We start from the raw sequence: 13,784 nt of genomic DNA, 5'->3' as shown, positions 1-13,784 counted from the left end.
TAGAAATGAAGAAGACAATAGCAAAGATCAATAAATCTAAAATCTGGTTCTTTGAGAAGATGAACAAAATTGATAAACCATTAGCCAGACTCATCAAGAAAAAGAGGGAGAGGATGCAAATCAATAAAATTAGAAATGAAAAAGGAGAAATCACAACAGACACTGCAGATATATGAAGGATTATAAGAGACTACTACAAACAACTATATGCCAATAAGATGGACAATCACAAAGAAATGGACAAATTCTTGGAAAGGTACAATTTTCCAAGACTGAACCAGGAAGAATTAGAAAATATAAACAGACCTATCACAAGTAATGAAATTGAAACCATAATTAAAAATCTTCCAACAAACAAAAGTCCAGGACCAGATGGCGTCACAGGCTAATACTATCAAACATTTAGAGGAGAGCTAACACTGATCCTTCTCAAAGTCTTCCAAAAAATTGCAGACGTAGAAACACTCCCAAATTCGTCTACAAAGCCACCATCACCCTGATACCAAAACCAGAAAAAGATATCACAAAAAGAGAAAATTATAGACCAATATCACTGATGAACATACACACAAAATTACTGAACAAGGGCTTCCCTGGTGGCGCAGTGGTTGAGAGTCTGCCTGCTTGTGCGGGGGACACGGGTTCGTGCCCCCGTCCGGGAAGATCCCACGTGCCACGGAGCGGCTGGCCTGTGAGCCATGGCCACTGAGCCTGCGCGTCCGGAGCCTGTGCTCCGCAACAGGAGAGGCCACAGCAGTGAGGGGCCCGCGTACTGCCAAAAAAAAAAAAAAAAATTACTGAACAAAATACTAGCAAACAGAATCCAACAGCACATTGAAAGGATCATACACCATGATCAAGTGGGATTCATCCCAGGGATGCAAGGATTCTTCAATATAATCAAATCAATCAATGTGATATACCACATTAACAAATTAAGGAATAAAAACCATAATATCATCTTAATAGATGCAGAAAAAGCTTTTGACAAAATTCAACTCCCATTTATGATAAAAACTCTCCAGAAAGTGGGAACAGAGGGAATCTACCTCAACATAATAAAGGCCATATATGACAAACCCACAGTGAGCATCACACTCAATGGTGAAATACTGAAAGCATTTCCACTAGAATCAGGAACAAGACAAGGATGTCCACTCTCACCACTCTTATTCAACATAGTTTTGGAAGTCATAGCCACAGCAATCAGAGAAAAAAAAGAAAAGGAATACAAATTGGAAAATAAGAAATAAAACTGTCACTATTTGCCGATGACATGATACTATACATAGAAAATCCTAAAGATGCCACCAGAAAACCACTAGAACTAATCAATGAATTTGGTAAGGTTGCAGGATACAAAATTAATATACAGAAATCTTTTGCATTCCTATACACCAACAACGAAAAATCAGTAAGAGAAATTAAGGAAATAGTCCCATTTACCATTGCAACAAAAATAATAAAATACCTAGGAATAAACCTGCCTAAGGAGGCAAAAGACTTGTACTCAGAAAACTATAAAACACTGATGAAAGAAATCGAAAATGACATAAACAGATGGAGAAATATACCATGTACTTGGATTGGAAGAATCAATACTATGAAAATGACTATACTTCCCAAAGCAATCTACAGATTCAATGTAATCCCTATCAAACTACCAATGGCATTCTTCACAGAATTAGAACAAAAAATCTTACAATTCGTATGGAAACACAAAAGACCCCGAATAGCCAAAGCAAACTTGAGAAAGAAAAGTGGAGTTGGAGGAATCATGCTCCCCAACTTCAAACTATACCACAAAGCTATAGCTATAGACAGTATGGTACTGGCACTAAAACAGAAATATAGATCAATGGTACAGGATAGAACGCCCAGAGATAAACCCACGGACATATGGGCACCTAATTTATGACAAAGGAGGCAAGGATATACAATGGAGAAAAGACAGTCTCTTCAATAAGTGGTGCTGGGAAAACTGGACAGCTATACGTAAAAGAATGAAATTAAAACACTACCTGACACCATACACAAAAATAAATGCCAAATGCATTAAAGACTTAAATGTAAGACCAGATACTATAAAACTTTTAGAGGAAAACATAAGAAAAACACTCTTTGACATAAACCACAGCAAGATCTTTTTTGACCTACCTCCTAGAGTAACAGAAATATAAACAAATAGGACTTAATTAAACTTAAAAGCATTTGCACAGCAAAGGAAACCATAAACAAGACAAAAAGACAACCCTCAGAATGGGAGAAAATATTTGCAAATGAAACAACAGACAAAGGATTAATCTCCAAAATATACAAATAGCTTATGGAGCTCAGTATGAAAAAAACAATCCAGTTAAAAAATGGGTAGAAGACCTAAATAGACATTTCACCAAGGAAGACATACAGATGGCCAAGAGGCATATGAAAAGATGCTCAACATCACTAATTATTAGAGAAATGCAAATCAAAACTATAATGAAGTATCTCCTCACCCCAGTCAGAATGGCCATTATCAAAAAAGCTAGAAACAATAAATGCTGGAAAGGGTGTGGTTAAAAGGGAACCCTCCTACACCGTTGGTGGGAATGTAATATGATACAACCACTATGGAGAACAGTATGAAAGTTCCTTAAAAAACTAAAAATAGAATTACCATATGACACAGCAATCCCACTGCTGGGCACATACCCTGAGAAAACCATAATTCACAAAGAGACATGCACCAAAATGTTCACTGCAGCACTATTTACAATAGCCAGGACATGGATCCAACCTCTGTGCATCGACAGGTGAATGGATGAAGATGTGACACATATATACAACGGAATATAACTCAATCAAAGAAAGAAATGAAGTTGAACTCGTTGTAGCGAGGTGGATGGACCTAGAGTCTGTCATACAGTGAAGTCAGTCAGAAAGAGAAAAACAAATACTGTATGCTAACACAAGTATATGGAATCTAAAGAAAATGGTACTGATGAACCTAGTGGCAGGGCAGGAATAAAGATGCAGACATTGAGAACGGACTTGAGGACATGGGGTGGGGGGGAAGCTGGGGCGAAGTAAGAGTAGCATGGACATATATACACTACCAAACGTAAAATAGATAGCTAGTGGGAAGCAGCAGCATAGCACAGGGAGATCAGCTCTGTGCTTTGTGAGGACCTAGAGGGTCCTCTAGGATAGGGAGGGTGGGAAAGAGGCTCAAGAGAGAAGGGATATGGGGATATATGTATGCATATGGCTGATTCAGTTTGCTGTAAAACAGAAACTAACATTGTAAAGCAATTATACTCCAATAAAGATCTATTTTTTTTAAAAAGTGCTGAAAATTTACAAAACAATTCTCCCTCACTGGCTACCTTTTCTCCAGATTCCATTCTGTTTATCAGATTCAGAGGTTAACCAGTCTTTGTCTAAGCAAGTTACAAAGAAATTGATTCTACTTGAGCCTATTACATTATAGTCATGTTTAAGACCCCTTACTCTGAGAATACACTCAGATCCCCTTGATTACAGTGTGTGGTGTGTAATCAGATGAGTTAAAATGAGAAAATAACATACTTTTGGGGATTGTTTTGAGGTGGTGGTTGCTATTATACGTTATTTTACTGCAGTTGTTGATATTGTTATCATTGCTATAGACTCACCAAGGAGAGATAGTAATCTCTTTTCCCAACCCCACTGCAGGAAAGAGGAAGCACTGGCTTCTAAAAGTTTAGCTCCTTGCTTCCCTCACCAGGAAGGAAGTAAACAGCTTGTGTTTGAGGTAGGTTGGAAGAGATTCAGCTTAATTCCCTAGAGGCAGTGGTGTGGAGGAGAGATGGTAGAAGTTGCCACCAGGGAGGGGGAAGCATCTCCAACACGGAATGGGGACAGGATCTGGAGTTGTCACAAATGCCAAGCCATGGGCTCTCCCAGCACAAAGCACCCAGGGTTGGGGGAGGCTGCAGCTGCATGGCACAAGAAGGAGGCTCGACACCAGGCCAGGATCCCACTGACCAGTGAGAAAGAGTGAGAGGAGACACATCTTCAAAATGGATCCCTGGGGCTTAGATAACAAGCTTCTGGGCAGTTACTGAAGATAAACCCTTAGGAATGGGGAGGAGCCCTCAACACTGATTGACATTTGGCATCTCACCACCAGTCCCCCTCATAAGAGGGGGCTTGGAGCCAGACTTCATTAGATTTGGAAAATGAAGTACTGTGATTTTTCTTGTGTCAAAGCATTGCAGAGAAATTTGTATGCTCTAAAGTTTGTCCAGACTCTTTAGATCCAGATTTACAGACAACCTCTCATCGGTTTACTTGTACAGGTGGCTAATCTGCTTGTGGGTGAATTTTATAGGCTTAACTCTCAGCAAATAATCTTATTTCTATATAACTAGGAAACACTTCACTGTGCTTCCATGTGCCAACAAAAATCTTGCCAAATATAATATTTTTTTCTACTGTTCACAGACAGGAGGAAACGCACTTATAAAAAACCCACTAGGGACTTCCCTGGTGGCCCAGTGGTTAGGATATTGCGCTTCCACTGCAGGGGCTCAGGTTCGATCCCTGGTCAGGGAACTAAGATCCTACAAGCTGCACGGTGCAGCCAAAACAAAAAAAATGAGGCAAAGAACCCACAAGGTCACCAACTAGTCAGACAAGTCCAAATAGAAAATGAGATCACCTAGATTAATTTTACTTTCTGACTAATAGAGACGGAGTTTTCTACGGAAGTACCAGCTTCTGTGATTTCTGAGAAAAAGAAATGATACTTGTTGGCCTTATGTTAAATAACTTGTTCAGGATTCCACAGAAGAAAATATACAGCAGGAGTAACTGATGATTCATTCCTCAGCTTTCTTTCTTTCTTTCTTCCTAACCTCTGTTTTGAGCTGCCACTATAAGGCTACTGGCATGTAAAGATTGGGTTAACTGATATTAAATTTCTCTTCAATCCTTCCCTTCTTGTCCAGGCCTAGAAGAGAAATGCCTTCAGTTACCTCACCACTTCACTGTTGTAAAAGCTTCCCCAGCAGTCAATCTCTCCAATTTCTCTATAAATTCTCATCAGATTAATCTTCCTAAATTAGAGCCTTGACCATTTTACCCCATTCTCCCATCAAAACCCCATAATTTAATACCATTCCATTCAGAGAATGCTTACTGAGGAACTAGGAAGTTTAAGACACTGTGCTTAATACTCTGAGAGACATGAACTTACATAAAACAGCTCTGCCTTCAGGCAGTTTATATTCTCATAGGAGATGTAGACATTTCCCAACCTAGTATAAGGCAAAGTATGCTAACCTACTATAAGGCTAATGTATTCTAATTAAGGTCAAGATTAAGGCTATGGCAGTCAAGGCAAAGGAAAGGATAAATTTGGTTCATTTTCTGATGATGCCCATTGCTTACAAAAGAATCCGACTCATTTATCTAGTGTACTTCATAAGCCAGCGCCATCAACCTACTCCTATCTTCTTCATTCCTTACAAACCCTCTGCAGACTGGGTCGAATTGGGCTATTCAGCTCCGAAAGCATCTGGCAGTGTCCTCCTCCCCTACCTCTCCTAATGCTACTTCTTCTGAGTAGATCATCATCCCAGGCCTCTCTGCCTGTCCAAATTCTACCCACTTTATATACCAACTTTTCTATAAAAACTTTCCTGCATCAACCAGCCAGAGTGGCCTCCCCGTCCTCAGTATCTGAGTCACTCACTGGAGTCTTTTCCTTCACCTTTAGTGACTGTGGAGTCACCTCCACATGCACTACAACTCCAGGACTCACAGGATTCCAGGTTCTTCTCATCTAATATCTCTGCCCCAATCCAGCATCCTAGCCTCATATCACCAGCCTCAGCCTTGTGATTTGGTCTTTCATTGCCCACATCCCTAGTGCTATGCCTGGTCCTCAATCTCCAACTCTATCTCTGGTAGCTAAGGGATCTGGGGCCTCAATATCCTGCCCTGACTATTGATGCCTCACACTCTTGCCCTCCAATGTGTGTTTCATGTGTCTTCCTATTTACCTCAGGCTATGAAATTGCCTCAGGAAAAAAGCAAAAACTCAGCAGAATTTGACTATGACTACTCTAGGAATTAAAGTACAGCATCACAACACGGATGAAACTTGAAAGACATTATGCTAAGTGAAATAAGCTTTACACTAAAGGACATATATTATTCTGCTTTGATGAGGTACCTAAAGCAGTCAGATACATAGAGACAGAAGGCAGAATGGTGGTTACCAAGGGCTGGAGGGAGAGAGGCATGGGAGGTAATTGTTTATTGGGTGCAGGTTTCAGTATGGAATGAAGAGTAAGTTCTAGATATGAATAGTGGTGACGGTTGCACAATAATATGAATGTACTTAGTGCCACTCAAATGTATACTTAAAAACGATTAAAATGGTAACTTTTATGTTATGCATTTTTTATCATGATAAAATAAAATTTTTAAATGAATTATTCACCACATGAAAAAAAAGTAAGGCACTGAGAGTTTAGTGGAAAATCAAAATACAGAACTCTCCATCAGCACTCATTTTGTTGAGATTCCTAACTAGCTGGCTAAATATCTCCCCTACTAAGATTTCATAAGACTGAATATTTGCTCTGGATATACCTTTGTTCTTTCTAGTTCTTGGCTCTAGTTTCTTCTAAGCCACTTTGTGGCCTGACTCTGAATAATATATTTTAAAATAAAGTGTGTGAGCGATTTAGAGCCAAGGATTTCTAAGCAAATATATTTCACCAAAGTATTGCTTCCTGCTCATGGCCCTGCTGTTTGATTTTCCCACCCTCTTCGGACTTCATGTCCCATGGACTCAACCTCATTTGCTCCCTGACTAGTGAGTATATTTCTCCCATGAGAAAGAGAGGAACCAATCTCTTTCACTATCTCAGTTTCCCTCCCACTCTCACAGATACACAACCATCTGCCTAGAATCATGGGCTCTTGGTGCCTCTAAAGATACAGCCCTCTACTGCCTTCACAGGGATCCCATTGCCATAGCCACTGAATTTATTTACCATACAGCTCCCAAGGCTCTTCATTAATAATTGTCTTTTCCACCACATAGTGTTTGCTTGTATTATTTACCTCCCTGGAAGGCAGAAGTACTTTCTCATATGTCTTTATACTCTTTGTAGTGACTTTGACTATGCAAGCCACATTTTTTTGAAATATAACTAGAATGTCAGACACTTTTAGGAATCATATCACAATGTCACAATCATATCACAATTAATATCACATATTAATCCAGGAAAAAAAAGTTTTAAAATTAACCATAGAATTTCTTTTAAGCATGAATCTATGTATTACTTTTAGATTTTGCTCCTGTTTACCTAAGTTCCAACGAAGTTCATGCAAGCTGTTCTCAGAGTCCACTGAATTCCACTGCAACGCCCCTCAGGTATGAATCATAGAGATTTAATATACTGTCAGTTTAATAAATCCTGCTCACTCTAATGAAAATTTCCAAGATGATATAATATGAGTACTGTTCTTCAATCCTATAATTCACTTAAATGCCTTTGGTGGAATTTTCATAAAATTCTTCAGTAGGGTGGTTTCCGGTAAAATTCCTAGACTTTGGATGATGCCTTTGATCACTATTGTGAAAACTGTCTGAGTTCTATCTAAGTCTACCTAGGCTATAACCTAGGCTATAAAATTTCACCCAAATATCACTCTCCAATAAAGGAATGAGGACTTCTTAGAGAAATGCTGATTCTAGGGCTAGAGTGGGACAAATATATGAGGAGCCCAGAGCATCTTGTGCCAGAAAGCTCAAAACACAAATAGAGGCATGTCAAAGGTACTCAGAAGCCAACCTGAAAGAGTTCCCAATGGCCAAAGCTAGAAAAATTTAAGCAACAAAATAAAAAATGTGGCACGGAATTACAATCCAAAGTACAAAAGAAATACACGAGTCCATACTAATATAAATGAATGAGTGAATAAATAAACAAACAAATAAGGGAGAGCAAATAAAATTTTCTTACAGATGACTTCCAAAAATATATGTATGTAGATACTTCCCTTTCCAGGAAGTGAAAATTAATTCCCCACACGCCCTCTCCCTCTTGGGTGTGAGCTAGACTTAGGGACTTGCTTCCAAAGAATAGGGTTTGGAAATGGAATAATAGTAACTTTCCAATGGGGAAAGCTGGCAAACAAAAACTGATATGGTTAACAACCCCAGGATTAGTCATGTTGATAGCATGTACTCCTGATATGGTGTGATGAGAAGGGCGCTTCAGCCCTGTGATATTCTTTCCAAAAACCTGTAACCTCACTCTAATCATGAGAAAAACATTGGACAAACCAAAGTTAAGGAATATTCTACAAAATACCTGACCAGTACACCACAAAACTGTCCATGTCATGAAAAACAAGGAAATATTGAGAAACTGTCACAAACTAGAGGAGATTAACAAGATGTGATGACTAAATGTTAACGTGGTATCCCAGATTGGATCCTGGAACAGACATTAGTGGAAAAACTAGTGAAATCCAAATAAAGTATGAAGGTCAGTGAATAGCAATGTACCAATGCTGGCTTCTTAGTTATGACAAACGTACAATGGTATTGTAAGGATATCATTAAGGGAAACTGATGAGGAGTATATAGAAAATGCACTACCTTTGCAACTTTCTGTGAATTAAAATTATTCCAAAAAAAAAAGCTAATTTTTAAAAATCCATTAATACTTTCTCCAGTCATCTTTAGAAGCAGATGGAAAAATATTCCCCTGCTCATGGAAGAGGCCCCTTTTCTATCCTGGGACTTAAAGAAATCAATACTATAGACTCATGTCCATCTGTATATATGGCTTAATACTTTCTCTCAACCTTGTCATAACTGGATTTTGGGGTCTTATTTCCATTTTGGGTTTTGTTGGCGACAAGAAAGAAATGGCTCCTTGAACTCTGTTTCTGACAAGTGAGCACCCGAGATTCTTCTGCCAAAGCCAACAAGTTCCAGAATAAGTTTACAAAATTCTAAAATTTACTAGAAAACAATTCAAGTTAACTACTGCCAAAACAGAGTAAACAATTTATTTAAAATGGACAACCCAAAAAATAAAACAAAAATAAAATGGACAACCCAAGAATCACATGAAGACACAGCTTAAATTAACTATATTCTTTTCTATCAACAATATACTTAATTAGGGGGAATTCCCCGGTGGTCCAGTAGTTAGGACTCCACGCTCTCACTGCTGAGAGCCCAGGTTCAATCCCTTACTTAATATACTTAATTAATATAAGAATATATTTAAATGTATGTACTCTTTATGCTATGAGATAGCTATGTCGTCATAAACTCTTTAATCTACTTTGGTAGTTAAAAAATTCTCAAAGGGAAAAATGCAAAACAAAGCTGAGTTAAAACAATTTGATCTACCAAAATTCCACGACTAAAATTTTGAAACGTTTGTTTGACTGCTGTAATATAGTACAGGAGGCTACTTCAAAACATGTTATCAACTGTGATGCAAATAATCCCACAAAATTTCTATGAAGTCTATGTCCATTGTACTCTTGGGGATTAAGTAGGCCCAAGAGAATTATGGGAAGTATCACAGAGGAAGTTCACAGTGAGTCTATAGTAATATAAGGAAGAAATGTAATGGGGACATTTTATTTCCCTGTGTCCCCAGATATTTAGGTTCTAGTCAATTGAAAATTGATAGAGGAATAGTAGAAAAGATAGTCTGTCTCGAGGCAAAACTGAGGCAATAACAGTATCTACTAAAGAATTTAGTGGTAAAAAGAAGAGCACAATCTACAGCAAAAACACTCAACAGGCAATTTTTTACAGTAATACCTATAATTGTAAATATGCTTATATAAATCCATGCTTTCTTTGGATAGTTTTTGGTTTTCAGTGTTTAATTTTACTTGACATAATTCAAAGAAGTGGAGCCAAGGGTAAGAAAGGGCTTTTTTGTTTGTTTTTCTAGATAGAAACAGATGTGTATTACAGAACAATCCCTTATGAGTAACAAATGTACTGCAGTCACAGAGCCCAGACATATTACATCTATTCATCCTGAGGTTTCACATTTTAAGGAATAGCTTTTTCTATTTAATTTTAATTTTAAAACTTTCCTGAGGGGACTTCCCTGGTGGTGCAGTGGTTAAGAATCTGCCTGCCAATGCAGGGGACATGGGTTCTAGCCTTGGTCCGGGAAGATCCCACAGCAAATAAGCCTGTGAGCCACAACTACTGAGCCCACATGCCACAACTACTGCAGCCCACACACCTAGAGCCCATCCTCCACAACAAGAGAAGCCACTGCAATGAGAAGCCTGCACACTGCAACGAAGAGTAGCCCCTGCTCGCCACAACTAGAGAAAGCCCATGTGCAGCAATGAAGACCCAATGCAGCCAAAAAATTTTAAAGTAGAATAAAAAATAAAGAAATTTATGAAAAAAAAACAAAAAAAACAAAACAAAACCTCCCTGAGTTGTACTTTACATACTGTCTTCTTAAATGAAATATTCAGCCTTGCTAAAATTCAACTTTATTCTTCTTCTTTAAGTTGTAGATGAAATCTCAAATCTGCTTTCTTGTTCCCAGGGTTGTCTTTCTACCACTTAATTCGAAAATAAAAATTGTCATTTATTTCAACTCTGTATATTATACTAATCAAAAATATTTTTATGGGAATATAAATAATTATTTAATAAATAACAGCTTAAGTAAAATTATCTTTAAATCATACCATATTCCCATAGATTAAAGAGATAAATATAGAGATCTAGAGAGAGCTCTTCCTTTCCACTTCCTCTTCTCTTCTTTTCCAAAACAACTAAGTCAAAAAGCCATTAGGTGGAGACAAGCAGGATACCCATTTGCACCAGGATAGGGAAAGCCATGGTGACCTTGAATGAGGTAACAGGAGCATCTATCTGCATAGAAGGAAGACCTAGCATGGATGTTGGAGACTGAGCAGGGTGAGGAAAATGCCCATGCATGAGGGTGCCTGGCTCAGGGTATTGGAGACTGGGTAGGTGAAAAGGGAGTCAACTTGGTGGTGTCCAGTTGCAGGAGCCCTGCAGTCACTGAGGGGACTGTCCCCCTTCTTGGGTAGAAATTCAGGATGGACACTTATGCTCCAAATAAGTTTCAGGATCTGAGGGGGAAAAAAGGTACTTTTGTTCTACTTCCTCCATGAAATCAGGGGGAAGCCACTTTCAGAATACCCACTGACAACATAGGGTGGCTGCAGAGGGGTATAAATGGCAGCACGTCAGGACTAGAGACAGAGGCGGCCTAAGAGAGCCAGTGACCCGAATAAGCCCTATCGTTCCTGGAGAGGAAAATGGAAGGGAGCTGGGGATAATAAGACAGCCAGTGAGTGGGGGGTAGGGAATGAACACAGAAGAGGATAAGGAGTCCCCATACTAGAGCCAGGGGCAATCAGCTTTCAGCAGCAGCAGGGGAAGATGCTAAAACTCCTGGCAGCAATTGCTCTGTACTGTACTACCGATGGCCAGAACATAAAGGATGTGCTACATACTCAGCAGATCAGTGAGGCCAGGGGCCCACAGGCAAAATTTACACAAGGCAAGACACTGCCAGAAAGGACTGGAAGTCCTGGAAGTTCAGACTTTCAGAATACTTACAAGAGAGCTCTACAGACCCCACTTGTTTTGCTTCTGAGAGCAAAACCTAACAATATCACTTTGATGGTTTCCATCTTGTTTTCATGCTATCTATCAGAAGGAACCCTTACAACCCAGCATTGCCTGCCACCAGAATGAGAATGCAGCTAGCGCTTGGCCCTGACGTCAGCCCCAGCTCAGCCTAAGAACCCGGATGGTGCCATATCTCTCCCTACGCTTGGCACACTGCCTTATCATGCAGTCAGTTATCAGAGGCACAGGCAGCAGGGAAGGGCTCATGGAGGGATCTAGGGAGAGGCAGATTTGCTACTGCTGCTTCAATCTGGGAAATCACGAAGCGTAGGAAGCCCACAGCGATGTGGTGCCATATCTCACACCACATCCTCGGTTAGTGGGGGTCTGACCAGGCAGGGTACCTAAGTGAAGCCCAGATGAAGTAGATGCACACAGAAGAGTGCAGCAAGGATGAAGCTGTAGGAATAACAAAGACCAAACTACCAAATTTTACCCCTGTTCTAAACTAACCATGACTTCATTTAACTAATTTCTCAGCTATTATTTTCTTCTTCCATTCTTATATCCATGTCTTGCAACTTCCTCTGGGAATCTGCTTCCTCTTTTTATACACATCTCAAAGTCCTCTTTGGCTTGCTGGGGATGAACTTCCCATGCACCACAGTGATGCATGACCTGAGACTCTCCACCATGTCTCAGGGGACACCAAACTCTCAGGGCTCTAAGAAAAATAGAAGCCCCGAAACCTTTAATTCTGTATAGTAAAAACCTACTGTCCTTTTTTCTGTACATCTTAATTTCCAATCTAAGAGAAGAAAATAGACTGGAACTGGACTGGGTAATCTTTTCTAAGAAAAACTTGAATTTTTTTAAACACTAAAAGGAGAAGAAGTAAAATTTCAATGCAGAAAAGATACAATTAAGCACACTTGCAACCTTGGCAAGTACATTAAGGGGAGTGTAAAGGGAATTTGACTGTGTGGGAGTCAGGTTCAGTCCAAAGAAAACAGGCGCGGGAATGCTGCAAGATGGGATCTAAAGAGATGGACTGAGTCACTGAGTGAAGAAGGGAAAGTACATAAAACACCAGAAGACACAGTCATTCCAGTGAAAGAAACACTGTAACCAGCAATGAGGAAGTTTAGAGGGTAGAAATGTTATTTAAACTAAAACTGAAGAAAAGCAAAGAGGGAGAAATAGCAATTTGTCTCTTTGCCAGTTCAGTGTTGCTGATGCAGAAGGAAAAGACTGAGGAATGTGGGAGGGATTGAGGAATTCCAATAAGAAGGTTATCTCCCTCAAAGAATGCCTGAGAAGGGTTTTTTTTTCCACAAGAGATTAAGTCATTATTCTTAAATAACCCAAGAGGTCATGCATTGACTTTCTGGGGCTTACCAGTATAATAGCTGAGCAGAAAAAAAATCTAATATGAAGTAGGGGAGCAGGAGGTAACACAAAGGATAAAAATCCCTCAAACTAAAAATAAGGAGGCACTTCAATGGTTTATGGTTTAAAAAAATGTTTTTCGGGCCTTCCCTGGTGGCGCAGCGGTTGAGAGTCTGCCTGCCGATGCAGGGGACACGGGTTCGTGCCCCGGTCCGGGAAGATCCCGCATGCCGCGGAGCGGCTGGGCCCGTGAGCCATGGCCACTGAGCCTGCGCGTCCGGAGCCTGTGCTCCGCAACGGGAGAGGCCACAACAGTGAGAGGCCCGCGTACCGCAAAAAAAAAAAAAAAAAAAGTTTTTCGGAGAAAAACTTCTGACTCTGCAGACAAGGCTGACATTACAGACTGCATCATAGTTAACTGCCTACCTACTATTCTTAGTGAAAATGCAGTAGGATAGGAAGCCACAAACATCTTCTAAATAGTCCTTTATCCCTCTCTCGTAAGTCTGCTTCAAGTCACAAACGTAGTTTTAATTCAGTGAATCAGTGTCACCTACTTACGTTCTCCACTTTCAAATCTATCACCAAAATTAAGCTAATTTAATAAACAAAATAAAATAAAATGGAGCCACTTTGAGAGAACTAGAGTTCCTTGATTATAAAAAAGGATCACTTCTATTTTGTTGCCAGTGGGGATTTCTGGTAGTGGGTCTATCTGATAAGCTTCAGAGACAATAGTTCT

This window comes from Phocoena phocoena, chromosome 5 (genome assembly GCF_963924675.1).
Source record: "Phocoena phocoena chromosome 5, mPhoPho1.1, whole genome shotgun sequence".
Lineage (NCBI taxonomy): Eukaryota > Metazoa > Chordata > Mammalia > Artiodactyla > Phocoenidae > Phocoena > Phocoena phocoena.
Note: the sequence above shows the minus strand (reverse complement) of the source record.